The 20135-nt window shown below is 39.5% G+C and overlaps 1 protein-coding gene across 2 annotated transcripts in view; it reads left to right on the forward strand.

The window, feature by feature from the left end:
* The window catches only part of mgat4c (mgat4 family member C), a 148211-nt gene that overhangs the window by 113056 nt on the left and 15020 nt on the right, over nucleotides 1-20135 (forward strand). Inside the window, exon 1 of one of the 2 annotated variants that reach the window (XM_084734278.1) lies at nucleotides 12377-12482. The exons of the other annotated variant lie outside the window; for it this stretch is intronic. The gene's annotated coding sequence lies outside the window, so the exon portion shown is untranslated. Of the gene's footprint in view, nucleotides 1-12376; nucleotides 12483-20135 lie in introns of those variants that run through there. 2 annotated transcript variants of the gene reach the window in all.

Genomic DNA, 20135 nt, shown 5'->3' on the forward strand with positions numbered 1-20135 from the left:
AAGTCAAATCTAGTCTTCTGAGTTTGAGCCTCTGCAGTCCCGGGTATAAGCCACAACTGACCGAACTTTGTGGTGTCAGGAGTGTTGATGGCACAGCCAGTTTTGCTATCAGGCCTGTCTTTCTGTCTTCATGTTGTCTAAGACTTTGTCTGCCCAGAGAGCTTACAGGCAGAGCTGCAAGAGAATGGTGGGCTACAGCCGCTCGTCTTGACAGATAAACAGGATTTTGTGTCTGGCAAGCCGAAGATTGTCAGCTCCAATCTCTTGAGAGAATTACAAGCGGCAGTCAATGCTGGGACACTGGCTCCACAGACAGAGCATCAGACCCTGTGTATCTATGAGTGGGAGATGCCGAGTCCTTCATCACGATAGCGCTGCATGGTTTATTCATGGCCGATGGAGCCACGGGTACAGTTCAAGGTTCCTCGAGCTCTGTTTTTCAGCGACGGAATGGCCTCTTCATAAACACGTTGTAAAAATGACAGAATGTAAATGTCACCAGGTTTGTATAAAAGCATAATAATTGTAGTTTGAACTCCAGAACGAGTGGGTGACAAGGCATCTGAGCAAATGCTTCGTGATTTATTGGCTTTTTACATTTTCACCTTTCATCTAAAGATTGCCTCTATCTCTAGCTCTCCCTCTGCTGCCTCTGTGTCTATACCACAGTGGAAGAGGGAGAACAAAGGCTTTAATTGCATAACTAGTGTCAACATTTAACAAATAGCATTTGCAGTTGCTACTGTTCTCCTCCAGCTTGTGGGAGCCCAAGTCCAGCTTTCGACCTTTATGCTCTGAATGGAGCCCTGGAGGTCACATTGTTGTCTTTATTAAATGTCAGCAGTTAGTGTCTCAAAGCGATGCCGGCAGTTTAAAGCATGTGGGCTGGATAAAAGCCACCTCTCTACCAGCGAGCACTTCACCCAGGTTGGTATTTCCTCCTCCTAAAGGGGGCGGGCTCTCTGTGCTTTAAATCAATTGGAATGAGTTGGCTGTGATGCCCCTTTGGCGTTGAGCGGCATTACCCAGAGATAAGGGAGCTCAGACGTGACAAGCCATATTAACCAGCCAGCTCCCTTCCTGATTGGATCGTTGCTGTGCTGCTCGCCTTCAGGAGGGAGCTCAGCATCTAATTGAACAGTCTGCCTTTCTGTTGACAAGACTATAATTTCTACATATCACCAAGGAAAACACTCATCTCGTTTGTCTGCCTGTGTGCTGAGGTTCTGATGAATGTTGGCTAATTTCTCTCGTGGACACAAGCCTCAATCATATCAAAGGACGAGGTTTGATTCATGATAATTTACTGGAAGGACAGATCTTGAGGGGGAAGGGGTCTGTGTAATACAGGAGGGGGCAGGGTGGACAGTGTTAAGTGGATCAATGTCCATTTCTTTAGCCTACCCAAAGCTCAGATGTTAATCTGATTTGAACATATGAAGGGGGAGGGTGCACAAAATAGAGAGAGAATAAATTACATCAGATGTCAAGGGAAACATCAGTAAATAATTAAGTTAGCAAATTATGGAATGACATTTATCAGATTGCACAATGCTTGGACTGAAAGAAATGGTATCTATTAGTTAGTACCTGTGTAAACAGGTACTATTTATTCACTTTCAAATTCACTTTTCATTTTCAAAAAATAAAACTTAGCTTAGCTATACAAGTCTTTATGATATTTTGATGTTGGTGCTTTGTGGTTTGGCTAGTTTTGAATCCTCAAAGTAGTTCTTGATGGTCGTATTCCAGGTGGCGATGTGGTTGGCTGTGTTTCTTCTGGAAGCTGATGAGAGTGTGTAGCTGGGGTTATATCCTGATTGAATCTAACCAGGGATCTGACTTGTCAGTCACAAGGTAGACACACTATAAAGCATTCCCTGCTTTATCATCTTTTTTACTCTAAATGCGACCAATATTTACAATGTGAACATAATGCTGTATTTGAAAAAGGCTTGAAATTAGTCTTTGAGACCATAAACTTGATTGAAAATTGTTTACTGAGGTAAAAAATAAGAGTAAGAAGTACTGTCATTTTCTCATAAGCTTACATACAATTGAACCTCATTTTGCAACCCTGTTAGCCATTAGTGCAGGTTTAATCATTGTCTCAAATTATCCAGTAATTCACAAGAAATATTAAAAATTCTTTCTGTTAAACATCTCGTGACCCCTCAGATTTATCTTTGAGTGGGACAAAGACCTGATCAAAGAACACGTTACTTCATCAGTGATGATATGTAGTAACATTAATGTGCTGCTGCAGTTTCTGCTAACGATTACTTGACTCATGACATTTATGACCCTTGTTTCCAGTACAGTTTATTGGCTAATGAGTCTCATTCTTGGTCACCACAATGCATTGGATTACGGAAAACAGATAATGGTGACATATTGTATTTCCATTTAATTACCACTGATTACAGGTAAAACAATCAAGCATGCCTAGTTAAGTTTCTCATCAAACAGTCAGGTCTGCGGTTAGAAGCGCTCACTGATTTACTGTTGTCTTCCTCCTGCTGTCTCTTTGTGTTGTTTTTTTTTTTCTTTCAAGCCATGTGTAATGTCAAACTGATTGAATGAGCTATCTGATCCAGCAGAAAAATGTCAATGTATGTATTTTAAAGCTGTGAAAATTCTGAGGTTTACGTCTGTATTGTTGGGGAGGATTTGAGCTCTATTTTGAATAATGGAAGGATCTGGAAAACACATCATTTTCTGTCATCTAGTCCCACCCTTCACAAAGCGGTAGAATTTATGCATTCTGAGAAATCCTTGCTTTGCGGCTGTCAGAGTCAGGAATGAAAGCTATCAGCAGCATCAGACAACTGTGTCTAAAGCAATGTTTCAATATTTTGCATGCTCCGGCTCCCATATGGTGTGTTACATTTCCTCCTTGAAGAGCCCACCATGCATATTATTGTCTTCTATTTTGAGAGACTTCCCGCCGTGCAGCATGTAGAGAGAAATGTAGGGGTTTCACCAAACGTCTGTGCCCACCAGGGCCAGCCACACAGCAGCTGTGACTGATAAAGCGGATCCTCTCCACAAGGGAAAAAACTTGTTCTGTGCTCCCTCTCGACTCTCAGCCCACTACTCCTGTCCTGTCCCTGAGGCGCAAACGTCCAACTTCCAAATGCCAACTCAGTCAGGAGTTATCGCCACTATTTCCCCAGCGAAAAATGTCAGATGGATGGTGATTTTCTGCTTTATGATTTCACAGGAGTGGTGACCGTACAGTGCGAGAGAGATACTCTGTCCCAGTTTGATAAGTGGGGCATAATAATGACAATGGCTTTTTGAAACTAAGGTAAAGCCTCATTTCAGCTCAGGCAGGTCACTTGAAACTGCAAAGGACAATGTTTAGTACACTGTTAAAATCATTATCCATATATCTTTAAGCCCCTCATGTTGTGTTCAGACTTCAAGTAGAAATCTGTAATATATTTACTCTAATAAACCATAAAATTGCCATGTCATTATAGATCAAGGAAAAGTTGAAATACTCGCTTTTCTGACATCCATGTTGCAGCACAGTGTGCCCCTCCGAAATTTCTACTCTGGGCCAGAATAACTTTTGTCCCCTCAGTTTCAGGTTGATTAGAGTTCAGATTAACACAGAGAAAGCGTCTGTTTATGAATCACAGTAAATCATTAATACCCTTGTAGAAGCCATAGATGTTTGTAAAAAATCTTAACTGGGTTTGGTAGGCAGAAGTCAGGCAGCCACTTAACTCAGAGTCCAGAGTGTGTAGTCTTGTAGCAGTGGGCTTTTGTTTTCAGACAACTGACAGTTATAAACAGCTGATCAATTTACAGTGTCGGACTTGTTGTTGTTCCTGATTTTCAGTTTACAATGTTGCACATGCCCTGCACTTCTGCAGAGCTCCTGCAGCCTGCTGGAGCATCTGGGAGGAGGGCCAGAGGGGAAACAACTCGCTTTAACCATAGATTATATATTGAATAGGATTTTAACCTATTTAATATACAGTCTATGGCTCCGTTTGGACTGCTGTACTCATTTTTGCATGTGCAATTGCTACAAATTGCTTCTTTAAGTTGTTTGCATCTTTTGGATGGGTTGCATCTAAAATGTATTGGAGCCTTCCCTGAACAATGACAGCATCCATCATGGACTGAACTGTGCCGTCTCTCATACCGTTCATTTGGGGTGTATTTCACAGCCAGTGAGACACAAACGAGAGACTGAGCAGGCCATGGCTCAGCGCCCATTGTCACTCTTCCTGAACACAAGGCAATAATCGCCCATGCATCTCCGATCTGAGCCGAGAATAAAACAAGGTGAGAAAATGAGCACCATGGCACCACTGCAGGGGGAGAAAATGTGAAAGGACGCTCAATGACACGCCTAACACATTTAGCATCACTGCACATTAAAACAAGCATCTATATTTATAAAATTGTATATTTTATGGACAGTCAAGGCCACTAAAGACAACAGCACATTTTTCTTGTGACGGCCGGAGAGAGTGAAGTGGTGGCAGAGTCGAAAGATCAAGGAAGTCTGTACAGTGATTTGACTGCTGGTTGATGCGTAGTGTCAGTGTAGAAGCTACTTAAAGCTGTTACAGTGAGATTTGACTGCCATTTGTCATATTTTCTTTTGAGTCATGAATGGAGCAGTGAGAAGAGGCTTACTGGATATTTTTAGACTCTCTTTGATGGCTTATTAGCTGGACTGGAACGCATTGACTCTCTTAAAAACCAAATATAAATATATCACAATGATGGTAAAGGACCAAGAATAAATCACCATTTCTGTGACGAAGACAGTGACAGAATGGAAATAAATGGAATGCCCTCAGCGTTAAAAAATATATACAGTACCTCATCTTCATATAAGACATGTCTTTGCTGTGCTATAGAAATATCATTGAAATATTTATGAGAGGTAGGGCTTATATTTTTGTACAAATAAAAGTTTCATGAATTTTCTTATGGCTTGTGTACCATCTAAGATATTATTATTTTTTTAGTTTTTCAGTTTCTTATATATTATTTATTATACTTTTTCAGATATAGGAACTATTCAGGATACTTGCTCACAGTCTATACCTTATCCTACATAAAAAAGGATAAATTATAGATATATCAGATTCATATTGATTACATAATAACAGCCTGAATATCAAAAACAGCTAGGCTAGTTAGTCGGCTAAGCGTAGTTTAATAATATTTTCAAAAAATGAAGCAGAACTTATAACAACTCCACACGTGGAAATATGTGAGGCCATCTAGTGACTCTAGAAACTTTTAGTGCAGCTTTCAAAATAATTCAGCCCAGTATCCAGATGGGAAATCGTCAAAAAGTGTAATCCATTTTTGTACATGTGTAGAAGGAACTGTCCATTCTTTTCGTGACAGTCAGCAAAACCTTCAACCTAAACAGGATGTTCATCCTAATTAGTTTGAAAGTTAAAGCTAACCCTTCGCAAACTGCTGTGAAACTGTGTTGAACAGTTGGTGAAACAGGTGTGAATTACATCTGTATTCAGTACAGAGATACTGTATGAGATTAGGGATTAAATTAGAATTTGTTTTATGATAAAATTCCTCACAATTACTATTACCATTTCAAATTTTCATTGTTGTTAAAACTGTTTGATTACCACAGTTTGGAAAACTTAGTAAATGCTGTCCAGCATCAACCAAACCTAGCAGCTGCCTCTCAGATGCATTATACACAGTTTCTATATATTTATCAAGAAAATTAAACTGTAAAAACTGAGACATAAATTAGGATGGTATTTAACATCATGCATCAAAAAACACCCCTCTCTTACACAAATATAGTCATTCGACACACAGACACACTTATCAGGAACACTCATTCAGAATACATGCAGGTACCCATTAACCCTGTCAATAACTACTGTATATATAAATAAAATAAGTGGAAATGAAATGCATGTGAAATGTGAAATGCTTCACACACTGACAGTTGGACAAAATGACATTTGACATATTCCCAATATAAACACTGTTACTGTTACGCTGTTAGCTGTGAGGGACTGGGTGTTGAAGACAGTATACAGGAGAAACAAGCCAGTGTTACTGTCTGGTCTGAGATTCAGTCTGACCACAAAGCCATTTTGCTAACCTTTACACCAGCCCAAAGACATCCCTCTGATTTGTATGGCTGTATTGCTCATGAATACTGAGAGGCCCTTTTGGTCTCCACCTATTCATTTCAATGCACAGTTTGCTCAGTGTACTCTTATTACCTCTCATTCTGTGAGTGTCTCCCTGAATACCAAGCAATCTGTGGAGACTACAGGTCAGACAGCACAACATGGGGTACCTAACCACCACTAGTAACACTGAATGAGAGCTTCGCCTCACTTTTCCTTTTTGTGTGGCAACCTTCATGCTAAGATAAAGTGAAGATGACCTCTTAAACCTGCCACCCACCCATCCTCCCCTTTCTTTCTGCATGACAGACGAGGTTGCAGCGCCTATACGCTGCCAAACGCAGATGCACATACAGGCCGCACACGAGCGGAAAAGGCTACATTAACTCATGTGCCAAAGACTGCACACACAGTAGGGGTCATGAATATTTGACGTGGCCAGTGCAGAGCTTGGAGATTTTTTAAACTCAACTCACTGGTCACCATGCATCTTTAATCGGGTCTGCCCCTCTTGTCCGACAGCAGGAAAAAGGATAACTGCTGGGACCCAGAGTTTCAGAAAGTAGCCGGCCCTCTCCACCTTGATGAATAAGTAAACACATTCAACCAGGCAGAGATGCAGTCGGCAGGCTTGGAGTCGATAACAAGTAGATTTGTTTTCTTCTGAAAGCAGCGCTGTTTACAAGCTACCGATTACTCCTCAAATTTGATCCATCTCTCAACACTTTCCACTGAGCTTTGACACAGCCCGGCTCGCAGTCCAACCGCATTCGGTTTCTCCTTTAAATGTGTCCGGGCTGCAGCCTCTGAAAGGTGCATTTCATGGTGCAATAAAAAAGAAATTAGGTTGTGCCTGCACTGAGCTTCTATTTATGAGGTTCCCATAAATATTTTCCATCTAAATTTGTGTCAATTTTAGAGCAGCTTCTTCCTGTGGAGACAAACTTGATTTTCTTGAGTTATAGTAATGTTCAGTGCATACACTTGAGACTGCTCACTGCTCAAGGTTATTCTCAATAAGAAGCTGTTTAATGTTAAGGCGTTTTTGTATGAACTCCTGAAAACAAAATACACATTAATGTGCATTCACTCTGTGCACTTACATGCAGGCTTGGTGGGTAATGGATTACATGAACCTGGATTATGTAATTTGGACACAGAAAAAGGTAACTTTACTCCTTTACAGTTACACATAAAAGGATGTAACAACACAGTGGAGGAGATGGACTACATGTAAACATGTAAACATCTCTCCTGATCTGTGGTTTAAGTTGTTCCTATACAGAGTAAAGCTAATCTGGTTATTTCTCACCATTACTGAGAATTTATTTATTGATGTAATCGGCACAGTCTGAGTTACTTTCTAATGTAATCTGTTCCCCCTTTTTGTCGCTGTCACAGACCCAACAAGCTGCCACATGTGTGTCATATCTTGTACATTACAGTAGCGGTCATTTTTTAAAAATATGGCAGGCCCTAAACTAACCTTGTTGTAAAGATTTTTCTACTTTGAGTTGCTGACACTAATGTTACAACTAGGAGAGGATAAAGAGGCTCAATAACCAACAAAAAACAGGCAGCCTGAGCAAAATTAATAGGACATATCATCAACCCAAAAAGGTTTGTGATTCAGTTCCTTTTGTCAAAACATTTATTTGAATAGCAAACTTAGTGGGATGATCTCATTCAGAGACCTGATGACTATACTGATAGTCAGCTGTTGTTAGCTAACATTTTACATAATATATTAATAAGACAAACAAACTGATCCACCTCTGACATGGTAGTTCATGGTTGAGTCAACAAGGATTTACAAACCATGCAAAATGAACGTTGATCACAACTGTTGACTATAGTCTTTTGACCAGCTACCAAAGCCGTTTGTCCTCTGAGCTAACCTATTAATACTACTACTACTGCTGCTGGTATGATAAATATTTTAAAACTATAGATGGTTATGTTGGTGTGTTGGTAAAAACATTGAGGTAATCTAAAAGTAACATAAAGTATTCAAATTGCATTACTTGAATGTTGTGATACTTGGATTAGGTTACTGACTACATTTTTTAACAGGTAATTAGTAATTGTACTGTAGTACATTTTTTAAGTATCCCTACTTGTGTACTAGTAACATCTGTTTACTGTAGGCAAATACAAGACAAGTTAAAAGACACATTTTCTTTACATTACACATTGATAAGTGTTTTTTATTTCCACTAAATCCAATCCGTTCCATAGTCTGCATGTCATCAAACAAATAAACAATAATGTTTACCAAATGGCTTTGTTGTACAACATACCCGCTTATTAAAATGGCATCTCATTAGAAGCATTGAGCAGCCGTTTTACATGAGATTAATTGGGTTTTTTGAAAGCACTTTCTCTTCATTATCATTCTGTCTTGCAAATGGATTCACTGCAAAGGCAATGCATATTCATTTTACAGGAAGCTTGAAAATTGTTCGGAAATGAGCCAAAGGTGGAGCCGGGCTGGTGTGCAGACTTACGCTGAATAATAAACACCAGAGCCTCTGCTCTAGAGGTGAAAGAGAACGTCTCTGTCTGCAGAATACATTTGGAGACCTGCTAAAAACACCACTCTCACCTTCACTGAAGATATTGTAGTTAATGTGTTTAATCCTTCAGAATAAATTAGTATTAGGTCTAACACGCTTTGAAGTAGTATTCATAATTAAAAACATGTAAATAGTACTCATTCCAACATTTTCAGACTTGAAAAAATGAACAGGATATATGTAATTTTGTTGCCCGTGCTGGCAAGTGGAGATTTGGATGCAAGGCAGCCTCTTGGCTACCTCTTTCACTCTAGTGGCATTAATAATGCACACAGACAAGCTTTTACTGGATCCTGATTTGCTATTTCAAAAGGTAGGAGGAAATGTGCAGCATACTCTCTTAATAGAGCGGTGTAGTTGCACTTTCATGAAATGAGTGGGGATGATTCTCACCCTTTTATTCTCTTTTCTGACAAAGTATTTTGAATGTGTAATGTGTATATTTCAACATCAGAGGAGCCCACTTGGTTAAAAGCCTGCCTGAGGCTGGGAACCAAACAAAAAGTTTTCCTTTTTGCCAAGTTATGGACTCTTTTACCCGAGGCAAGATGAAGTACTTCAAAGGCAAAGGGCATCCTTTGTCAGCATCTCAAACTGACAGCAACAGATCCACCTAAAGAGTAATTGCAGACAACCTCTATTCAAAAGAAACAGTCCCTTTGGCAACACATCCAAAAACAGGAGATGCAATTTCACTGAGCTGCAACACATAGATAGATCGCTCATTAACCTCAGCAGGGTTAATGGATGATCTATAGTCAGGAGAGAAAGAGATGTGTCTTGAGGTTTTTCTTTAAAAAGTGACTATAAACATGTCTTGATTTAACTGTAAAGGGGCTTAACTGACATACATGTAACAGTCATTATATGTATATATAGCATATGTGCTACAAAGCCTGTTGTCCCTCTCATAATGGGTCTGTTAGCGACTGAAAATGACGTACTGAGCTTTTCAAGTGAATATCATCAATGTAAACCCATCCATGGCTGTATGGGAAGCACCAGGCTATCAGTGTAGTATAAAGATGAAGTACGCATCAGAGGTGGGGTGGACGGATGCTTCAAACAAACAACTTTCATCCCAGAGACCGTGGTTCAAGCACACAACGTACACAAAGTACACAACATTACATCCATCATATAATATGCATCAGCTTGCAAGTTGCTTCAGTGACGTATCGTGAGGTAGTTAACTTGACCAACTTATTGTAACCCCAAATATCAAGGAATCAATGTCATTTATACAACAGGACAAGTTTATACAATGAAATAAGAATTGTAGTTCCTCCATGCCACACACAAAATACAACAGATAATTAATTGTATTCAGCATGGCACAGGCTAAAATATAAAAATGAGATGTTGTGTATGAGATGTTGAAGGGGAGTGACAAAACATTAGTATTTGATGAGTGAGGATGAGGACGGGGATGCGTCGCAGAATGTTTCATCATTTCTTGACTGTAACTTTGCCTCCAACCTGATTCTAATTGATTTTCCGGAGGACAGAAAGAAAGGAACCAGACCTGGGAAAATAGCCAATGTCATCTTTGTGGAGACATTGTTAGTCTTTAGCTCTGAGCATAAATGTCACAGAACAGTAAAACACTCGTTAATTAAGGTGTAATTGTGTTACAGTTGGTTTGGTGCCTCATTTAGTTCGATCTGATTATAGCAATAAACTGCCACCACAGTTTCAAATACAAGTGACAGAAAACAGCTACATAGATGCTGACTGAAAGCTTTTGTGTTAACCATAAATCCAATGAAATAGTCTATATCGTTTTGCATTTCATAAAAGACCTGCTTGTGGCCCAGTACAACTACTGCCTTTTACTGCTGGCCACGGAGCAGCTGCACATGAAGGGCCAGAGGTTAAAGGTGCAATTAAAAAGACCTTTCTTGCCCCATAGCACAAAATGACTCTAATACATCTGCAGGAGGTTGATAGAGCTCTTGAGTTGTTAACGGTGACTCAACAATTTAATGCTCTTGGACAGGTGCTGTCAAAAGTCACTGTGTTATGGGGCAGAAATTCAACATTTTCCACAATTTTTGATAATTTTCCAAACTCATTAGTCGGAGAAAGAAGCAGAGGAAGTGTAATCGTTGAACTACAGTGAAGAAATGGCTCAATTGCAGCGTCATTAAAAGGGTACAGAATTAGAGTGGGGATTTTATGAGGACCTGGGAGCTCATTTCTGTCATCACAAATGCCACAGTGTTTTGCATAACCAAGGTTATAAAATAATAGGCTGATGATGGAAAACTCAAGGTCTGAGCAATGACCGCAGGAATTTGCTGAACACTCTGTAATGTTGCTGTGGCACAAACAGGGTCGTTAAGGTTGACTAAGTACAGACTTAAGTCCCCAAATAGCTAATTAATACGGACTGTGTGTTCCTGGAGAGTCGTGGGAGGCCAGACACAACAAATGGGAAGGCGAGATCTGCAAAGAATAGTCCGCACTTTATCATTTTGTTGATGGTGGCAGTGGAAAATGTAAATGTATAAATGGAATGGAAACTATAAATGTTCTATCCAGAACCTTTCCATCTTCCAAGGCTGCTAACACTCACCCAGGAGAACCTTTTTATATTACAAGGGTCTTCTCTCTGACCTCCCTGGGGGAATATACTGAGAGCCTGTTCATATTTAAATAGTTTCATCCAGAACATACTCAGGGGTTCTACCAAGAACCTTTTTTATACTCCAAGGATTTCATCTAGCACCTACCCTGGGGGTTCTATTCAGAACCTTCTTATATTCCAGTGGTGTAATCTAGATCAGTGGTTTAAACTGAGAACCTTTTTAAATTGCAAGCCTTTAATCTTGAACACACTCAGGGACTTCTACAGAGAACTTTTTTATATTCCAAGGGTTTTATCTAGAACATGCCCAGGGGGGTCTATTGAGAACATATTTATCCTCCAGGGTTTCATCTAGAACCCACCTTCTGGGTTCAACTGAAAAGCTTTATATATTCCTAGTGTTGTATCTAAAACCAATTCAGGGGGTTCTATTGAGAACCTTTTTATATTGCAAGGGCTTTATCTTGAACACAGTCGGGGGTCCTTCCGAGAACCCTTTCATATTCCAAGGGTTTTATCTAGAACATACCCAGGGGGTTCTGCAGTGAACCGTTTTATGTTATGGCACAAAGAACCCTTAACGAAAGAATTCTTTGAAGATTTCAACAATCATTGAAGAACTCATCCTTCCACAAAGGGTTCTTTGGTTAAAAAGGGTTCTTAGTGGAACCCTTAATTTTACAAAGAACACTTTCAAACACAAAGCGTTTCTGGGTAGAACCTCGGGCCTGCAGGAAAAACCCTTTGGCACCCTTATTTCTAAGAACGTGTATTTTATCAGCTGTCGAATCCTAATGCATTCACAGCATGTAGCTGAGCTAATCTTCCATACATACATTATGGAGGTATCAACGATTCTCCTGAAAGGGCCTTTTCATCCATGAAACGTTTGTTTTTGATTACCAAAGGGGAGGCTCAGCGAGGGCTGCCCAGTCAGGGGTATTGGAGATAAATGTCTTTTAGTGATTGGCCATCCCACACATCTCTCATCAAATATTCATGCTGGAGACTGTGGAGACTTCCGAGGATGCAGGGATATAGGATATTCTCCCATCAGTCTAGCACTGGGATAGGTAGTCAATGTCTCAGCAGAGAGCCGTCTCAGAAGAACTCCGCTCATCAAGGCTGGCGAGGCCGGCAGGAAACATGGGCTTCTCCACTGAGGTATCGTGCTGTACATCTCAATTTCCTCTTGTTGCTTGGCCTCCTGCGTTCGTGAGGAAAGAACGTGTGATCACTAGAATTGTAAAGGTTGCTTTAAAAGTAAAAAGCTTTAAGTGTTACTGATTTCTTTATTTGAATTGTGAATAACACAATGCATACTTATTTCTGTGGCTTTCTGATGATGGTTTGCTTCCAGAATCCATACGGGTCGCAGTTAACAGTTATTGACTGTGATGATAACGATGTTACTATCATCATCTGACAGTTATTTAACTACTTTTTTCATTCAAGCATGATGTTAGTATCCTAAATGATTTTGTTTCAGATTTCAAGAGTATCTATGTGCTGATTCTGTTATATTTCCAGTTTAAAATTGTCATCTGAAGTAATCCTACAGTTGTTACAGAGATGAAGAAGGAGAAGAATTATTTTATTAATCCCCTTGGGGGAAATTCAAAGACAGCAGACAAAGACAGTGAATAATTACGGTGCTGCTGGAGAACTATAACCTCACTCTTATGTGACTAGTAATGGGATTCTTTATTAAAGATGATTTAGAGCGACAATTAATTTTTGGGTGCTAAAAGGACTCAAAACAAGCTAACAGAAAAACATTTTCAGGGAATCAGCTCAGTTCTAGCATTTTTCTCTCCTTTCGTCAGAATTTTTTTGCCTACATATTTAATATATTCAGTGTATATGTATCTGCTATCATGACCTACTTAAGGTTTTTCATTAGAGAAAACAAATCATGAGGAATTAAACCAAAAGTGGATGTTGTCTGATGTTACAGTCCTCAATCTCAAGAGTCTCAATCACAACAGAGTGAGCTATGATTGTTACAGGAGTAAAAATTAAGATTTAACAGTTTTCATGGCAAATCAGTACTTGAGTCGAGCTACTATTAAAACTTACAGGATGTACCAGATGGTGCATTTGTGTCTTTCCTTGTTGGCAAACACATTGATTATGCTCACAAATCTGATTTATAGATAAATATGTGCATGTTACAACTATAACACTATACATTTAAGGCGACTCTTCCGTGTCAGTTGCAAAGAACACAGTACAGAACATGATAAAAATAAATGAACACATCTAAAACCTGAAGTTATGTTAAATATGTGTCATTACGTACATGATATTATGTATGCGACATTATGTGCGTGACTATACTTATGTGACATAAGTAAAATACAGGACAAACTCAGCAATGTTGCTTGTTGTAGTTATTTTAAACAATGATTTCTTTTAATATTCTGTCATTGTCAGAGGAAATGAAAATACAATTCTACAATGTGTAGAACCAATCACATTACAATCCTTTGCATACTAACTAGGTAGCATTAACATGTATATCCCTGGAACATAGCCACAAGCTTCTATTGCCTTATGAAGGTGCTGTAGCTAACATGTTAGCTTAACGTACACATCCAAAAGACACAAATTAATATTATCATTCCATTTAAGTCAAGTTTCCAGCTACCTGACAGTATTCACACTCCCTTTAGCTCGATTTTGGTCTCCACCACCTCCTGCACAAAAGCTAGTAAATCATTACTATTTCAACATCAACGCTGATTATTCTCTAGGTTTTTCAGTGAGCCCAACTCAACTGCTAAAATTTTAATAATTAATAACAATAATAATAATTACATTTCTTCTTTAGATAAACTTGAATCTTAAAATTTAAAAATTGTATTTCAAAATTTATTGATTGTAAAAGTGAATAATAATATTTTATGTTTTCAGTTAAAACCATTATATTTTCAGACAAGTCAAATAATGACAAATGATGTTCAGAGCTCATTGTGACCAATTTTTGAAATACATTTATTTTGAGTTTCTGAAACGTAAAGATTCAAGTTTATTACAAGATGAAAATTAAATAATAATAATGATTATAGGCATTCAAAACTTTTGTTTTAGTTTATTTCAAAACTTTAGCTTTTACTCAAAACTCAAAAATTGCAGTAAGCTGCCTTGAAATTTTGTGTTTTCTCAACTTGTTTTTTTTTTTTTTTTTTTTTTTTTTATCACAGTGTACCAAGTGCAGGGCTTTCACAAACTGAGACACTAAATGGTTCCAATATGACATGACTTCCACTTAGTGATATATGGTTGAATTTTAACTTTACACATCATGGACATGGCTGAGTCACACATTATTAAAACACAGACACTCATCTGCAGTTAGTAGAAATCCCAGTGGGACCCCAGTCCTGTGTGCAAACAGGGCAGTTATTGGCACATTGGGTCGTAGCATATGAATCACAGCTCCACAGCAATCGTTTAAAAAGAAGTCGTTTTATTGGTATATATCACAGAAAAAATCCAGTCCACAAAAGATAATTCAGTGGCAAAAACTGCCACCTGATGACATCAATTCATTTTTTTTACTTTCACCTATGAGAGATAGCTGTCAATGCTTTTTAGATATTGATTTTTCTTATTGGATTAGCACAATGTCAATTCAGTTTTAGGCGATGCATTTTCCTAATGATGCTAATGATTTTTGACTACAGTGGAGGCTGCACCTTTAAATTTCCCTGAGTACCTTTAGCTGCTGTGATTTAATGCAAAACCCACTTGTGTTGAGCTCACATTCAGCTCTTTGGCTGTCCACTCTGTGCTTGACCAAAAAGCTCATTCCCTAAGAGCACTTCAATGTATGCGCTGTCATACTGGGTGAAACTGGGCCATCTTATTGTGTCCCCAGTCCTCATTTCAACACAGAGCCTTTTGAAAAGCCTGCCAGTGCCCCGTCCTCCCCTGCACTAAATGTGTAGGGTGGAGATAGTGCATTCTCATGTTATCTGCCACCGGCCTCTTGCCCCTTCAGCCATTTTCTCATTTCACAGATTTGACCAAGAGGTGACCTTGGCTTTTTAAGTGCTTTTAAGGCAGAGCCAAGTCTCCTCTTCCTTTTTCCTGTCTCACAAATGGAGACAGGGAGAGAGACGGGAGAGGGAGAGGGGATTTCTTTACGGCCTTTCTTCAATGGCCTTTTTTTCCTCCCTTTTTTTCATCCTCTCTGATGCCCATAGCCATTGTCCATTTTCTTTTTTGTTTTTTTTATGGAGTAGACATGATGACAGGCTGTTGTCTGCTAATTCACGTGGGTCTGTGCTTTTAATGTAGAAAAAGAGCCTCTGGGGAGCAGCAGCATATGTTTATGACACATGACGTCAAGCACAGAGGGCAGTCAGGGAGTTTGAAGTCAGGGAGACACACAGTCTATTAGCTGAATGTGATATAACAAAGAACTAATTGAATATCTTTGCCCTAGAGAGTACTTCACAATATTCAAATACTAATCATCCTGTGGCTCAGATGTAGGTAATAATTTATATCACCGGCCGCATCTTAACAACCCCACACAAGGGATGGGGGAAGAAATGAAGACCATATGCATGTGTCTGCATGTGTACAGAACATGTCAAGTGTGTTTTCTAGTGGAAATAAGCAGACAGTATCGCAGTCCTCCATCGCCATCCCCTCCCAAGTGCCCCCGTAGGAGAGCGCTAATCTGGGTCAAAGTGCTAACTGCTTAGAAGGGCCTTGGAGAGGCTCGGCCACATATGACTCATTTCTCACGCCTCCTGTGCTCATTATGCTCGCCACAGCTAGAACAGCGAAAGCCTTTCTTTATTTCCCTCCAACCTTAAATGTAAACATCCAAACAGTCTGAAAGTGTGCCGGCTAGCAGAACTTCTGTAGCAGCCATGTCGAGAGCCTCTCACTATAGTTGATGGCACTAAGTTTGTGCTTCATGATAATGCAGCCTCCCTTCTATACCACCAGGCATGGAGAGTAATGGATTACATGTAATGGGATTACATAATCAGGATACGTAAAAAAGGTAACTGTATTCCATTAGAGTTACAGGGGGAAAATATGTAATCAGATTACAGATAGATTTAGTAAAACTGGTGTTATTTAGCAGGATTCCAAATTTAAAATACATTTTAAAATAAAGACTAATATACTATCACATGCAGTGTGCACACATTGCAACAATTCATTAGTCTTTAAATTAAAAAAAAAACGTCACTGCACAGTGCAGGCTCTGCCTTTAGCAGTGAAATTGTTGTCATCATCCAAGAACTCAACATCTAATGTAAAGAAAACGTACAAGAAGACCAACCATTAACATTACCTGTACAGACCACCCGCTAATGTTAGCTACATAATACTTACTGTTACTTAAGACAGTTTAATTGAAGTCTGTGTGAAGTGTGAATAGCGTACTTATTAGGCTAAATAATTTCACCGTTTTGTATTTAATGAATTCAAAAGTAACGGAAACAGAAATTACCTTAATAATGATACTTGGATTAGGTTATTGATTACACTTTAACAAGTAATCAGTACTTGTATTAGAATACATTTTTAAAGTAACCATCCCAACCCTGCAGCTAGAAGAGATTCAGTAACAACCACATCTGCAATCTCTCAGCAGATCTCCGCGATGAAGCAAGTGCTATATTTGTCATCAGCACATTAAGCTCCTTGATGGCACTCAGTTTGTGTTTCATGATAAATGCAGCCTCCCTTCCATATCACCGATGTGCTAAAGGATCGGCCGTCCACAGATGGCTCGAGTCCATTCAGAGCTATAAATGATATGAGACCTTTTCTTCTCCAGCCAAGTAAGTAGAAATCAAATAGGGGGGAAAATGGACCGATCTGAGGAAGCTCTTTACAATCAGATTTCAATTACAGACTGGGCTGGATGATCTGGACGATTGTACTGCAGCAGAGAAAGGGCCACAGCCGTTTGTTCTCGATATTTTGATGCTTGATTGCTCTGAAGGTAGCATCAATGGGTGGCACTTGCTCAGTATTTCATGAGAATGTACTCCAGTAGCTTGCACCACCTGTGCCAGTGCTGCTCTAGAAAAAAAACAAGCTTTAATGCTGATGAATTGAAAAAGCTTTGTTGGTGCCTCCAACATATCCTGGAATGAGAACAAGGCACCGTCCTCTCGCTGTATGAGCTTATAAAGGACACCGGACGGTCTGGGATAGAAAGGGCTGTTTGGCGGTGCTTGGAAATATTCTTGTATCAGAGAGCCTGACAGGCTGACTGGCTGAGACCATTTGGGGTTTTTTTCCGCTCCAAAGCTTGTCTTTCACACCGGTTCCTTATGGGAGAACAGCTGGAAGTGCCGTTGTCACTGGACTGCTTGTTTCTCCCTCGAGGGCCGCAGCAGTGGTAGCGGTGGCAGTTGGTGGTGGCGTGGAGGGGAGGGTGGCGCACTTGGACAGTGTGTCTGCGGGGAATGCATCACATTCAGCACACACGCACACACTCTCCTTTCTCCTGCCACCTCCACAACACCTCCTCTTCCCATTAGAGTGAGTGAGCTCAAGCTGCTGACAGCAGTGACAGGCCCAGCATAGGGGGGGCGATGGGGGGGAGGTGGTGCTGCTGCTGTCGCGAAGTGGTACATCTGTTTGGGTCCCTGGCACAGCCGTCTGGCCTCTGGAGTTTGATGCAGCCGCGATTAGTAAAGCACACCACGTCTGGGACCATTTTATGATCAGAAAACCACTTGGCAGCTTACAGACACAAAGAAAAGACAGTGAAATAAGAGTTTGTGTTGTCACCACAAATAACATGATGACTGCCTTTGGAACATTGCCATCGTGGAGATGACAGGTCATCAACCTCAAACATGATTGGCCATTGTGACCAGAACAAATTACAAGTTTGTTCCTGTACCTAAGTAGAGTTTTCAGGGATCTTTACTTGAGTGTTTATTTATCTGACAACTTCTTACATTTACTCCCGACAGGTAACAAGACAAAAAAAAAAGGAGTTAACAAACTGTTAAAAGATTTAAGGTGCCATATATAACGTTTACCATAGAGGTCACAGTAGAGCACCAGTATCTCAACCAAAATAAATGCACGCTTTGTTTTTTAAATAAAGTTGGGGTGAAACATGTTGCCTTACCACACGGTGGTCACAAAACTCTGATCAAACTGTCAAACTAGCAAGTGCTAATCAAATGTGGATCAAGATTCTACATCGCCCAATTCTCTCTTAAAATGTTTTAATTATTATTAATTTATTGACTGTTTAGCTATAAAGGAGAAAGATTGTAAACAGGCAGCGACGGTCCTGGCTCTCCCATTTTGAGGGGAATCCCAGACCCATGAACAAGTTCACAAACAACAAAAATCTAAAAAATATAATTGGTTTGTACAAACAATGAGCAAACAACTCACGAGACAGTTGTGCTTTTCTCTAAACATGATTGTCACCAACCAAGACTCAAATACAGATCAAAATGATGTTACTGCATCACTCATTTCTCACCTAAAATGATTTTGGAGACATATTTTAGTGCACTATTTTGCAGTAATCTGATAAGCACCTTTAACATGACAAAAAATAAAACACAATAACATGTAAAAGATCTACCAAAACAAAAAAAAGACGTAATAAAATGTAAAATGTAAAAAAGATGTAACAAGACAAATAAGATGTAAAACACCTAAGACGCAACAGGTGCAACAGCACAAAAAATGATATAATAAGATGAAAAACAATTTAAAAGACAAGAAAGATGTATCAAGACAAAAAAGACGAAACAAGATGTAACAGACAGAGTGAAACTCAACCGTGGACAAAAGGTGAGGATCACTAAATTGCACAGAAGCATCCAGTACTTCTACTTTTACCACTGTGTTTTTTTGCACAAGTGTCTGTACTTCTACTTGAGTGCAGAATGGATGTACTCTTACCACCTCTGGTTGCGACACATAATTTACAGGAATTACATGGTGGATATCCCAGTAACACAGCTTTCAGGCTTTAATTTACCACACCGTGCGTTGATAAGACTCTCACTGACAATTCCCCATTGCATCCTGATAATTAAGATCATTTCTATGTTTCTATAAGGGGCGTAGATGTCTGACAAGCCTCGCTAAGTCTTTGTAGATGACAGATTCCTTTGTCTGGCAGGCTCTAAGAATGCAGTAATTGGTAAACTGTTTGACCAATTTGAATTATTAACAAAACAGCCATTTCATAATAAAGGGATTTATTATTCTGCCCTGCGCCACAATTTTGTTATCAACAAAAGCCTTTGTTACTCTCGGCTTTTTATCAAGAAAGAAAATCCATTGAAAGTGGCTGAAGGCCTGACACAAAGCAACTGCTGAATCCCCGCAAATCTGCAGGCTTAATTGATTATTTGTGCAGAGCTGTATATCTGCAAGGTGCAGGATACCCAGGGGAAATAATGTAAAACAGATAACAAGATGAAATGTGGGAGAATTGCTTTCTGCTACCCCTTTTATTAATCTTTTCCCCTTTTCTTATTCACAATGAGTTTCCCATCTAGATTTTCCCATTACACAAACGCGGCTTCACATTTTAAAATCGGAGTGGCCTAAATCGAGAGTTGAAAGTTGATTCAAGCTGTCAGGAAAAGTGTTTGTTAAGAGGTTGTTTTGATTTCTGAATAACACATGGAGGGACTCGGTGCTGTGTGTACCTGAGACTCCCACAGGAAAACATTTTATTTTCAAATCTCATCTTCATTATTCTGCCTTTCTCAGCTCGCTGCCGGCATTCAAAGGAATGAATTCATTACGCTGATACTGTACACAAACATTTTTGAAAAAGTAATCTAT

The sequence above is a fragment of the Lutjanus erythropterus genome, chromosome 13 (genome assembly GCF_056507025.1).
Source record: "Lutjanus erythropterus isolate fLutEry1 chromosome 13, fLutEry1.hap2, whole genome shotgun sequence".
In the NCBI taxonomy this organism is placed as follows: Eukaryota; Metazoa; Chordata; class Actinopteri; order Lutjaniformes; family Lutjanidae; genus Lutjanus; species Lutjanus erythropterus.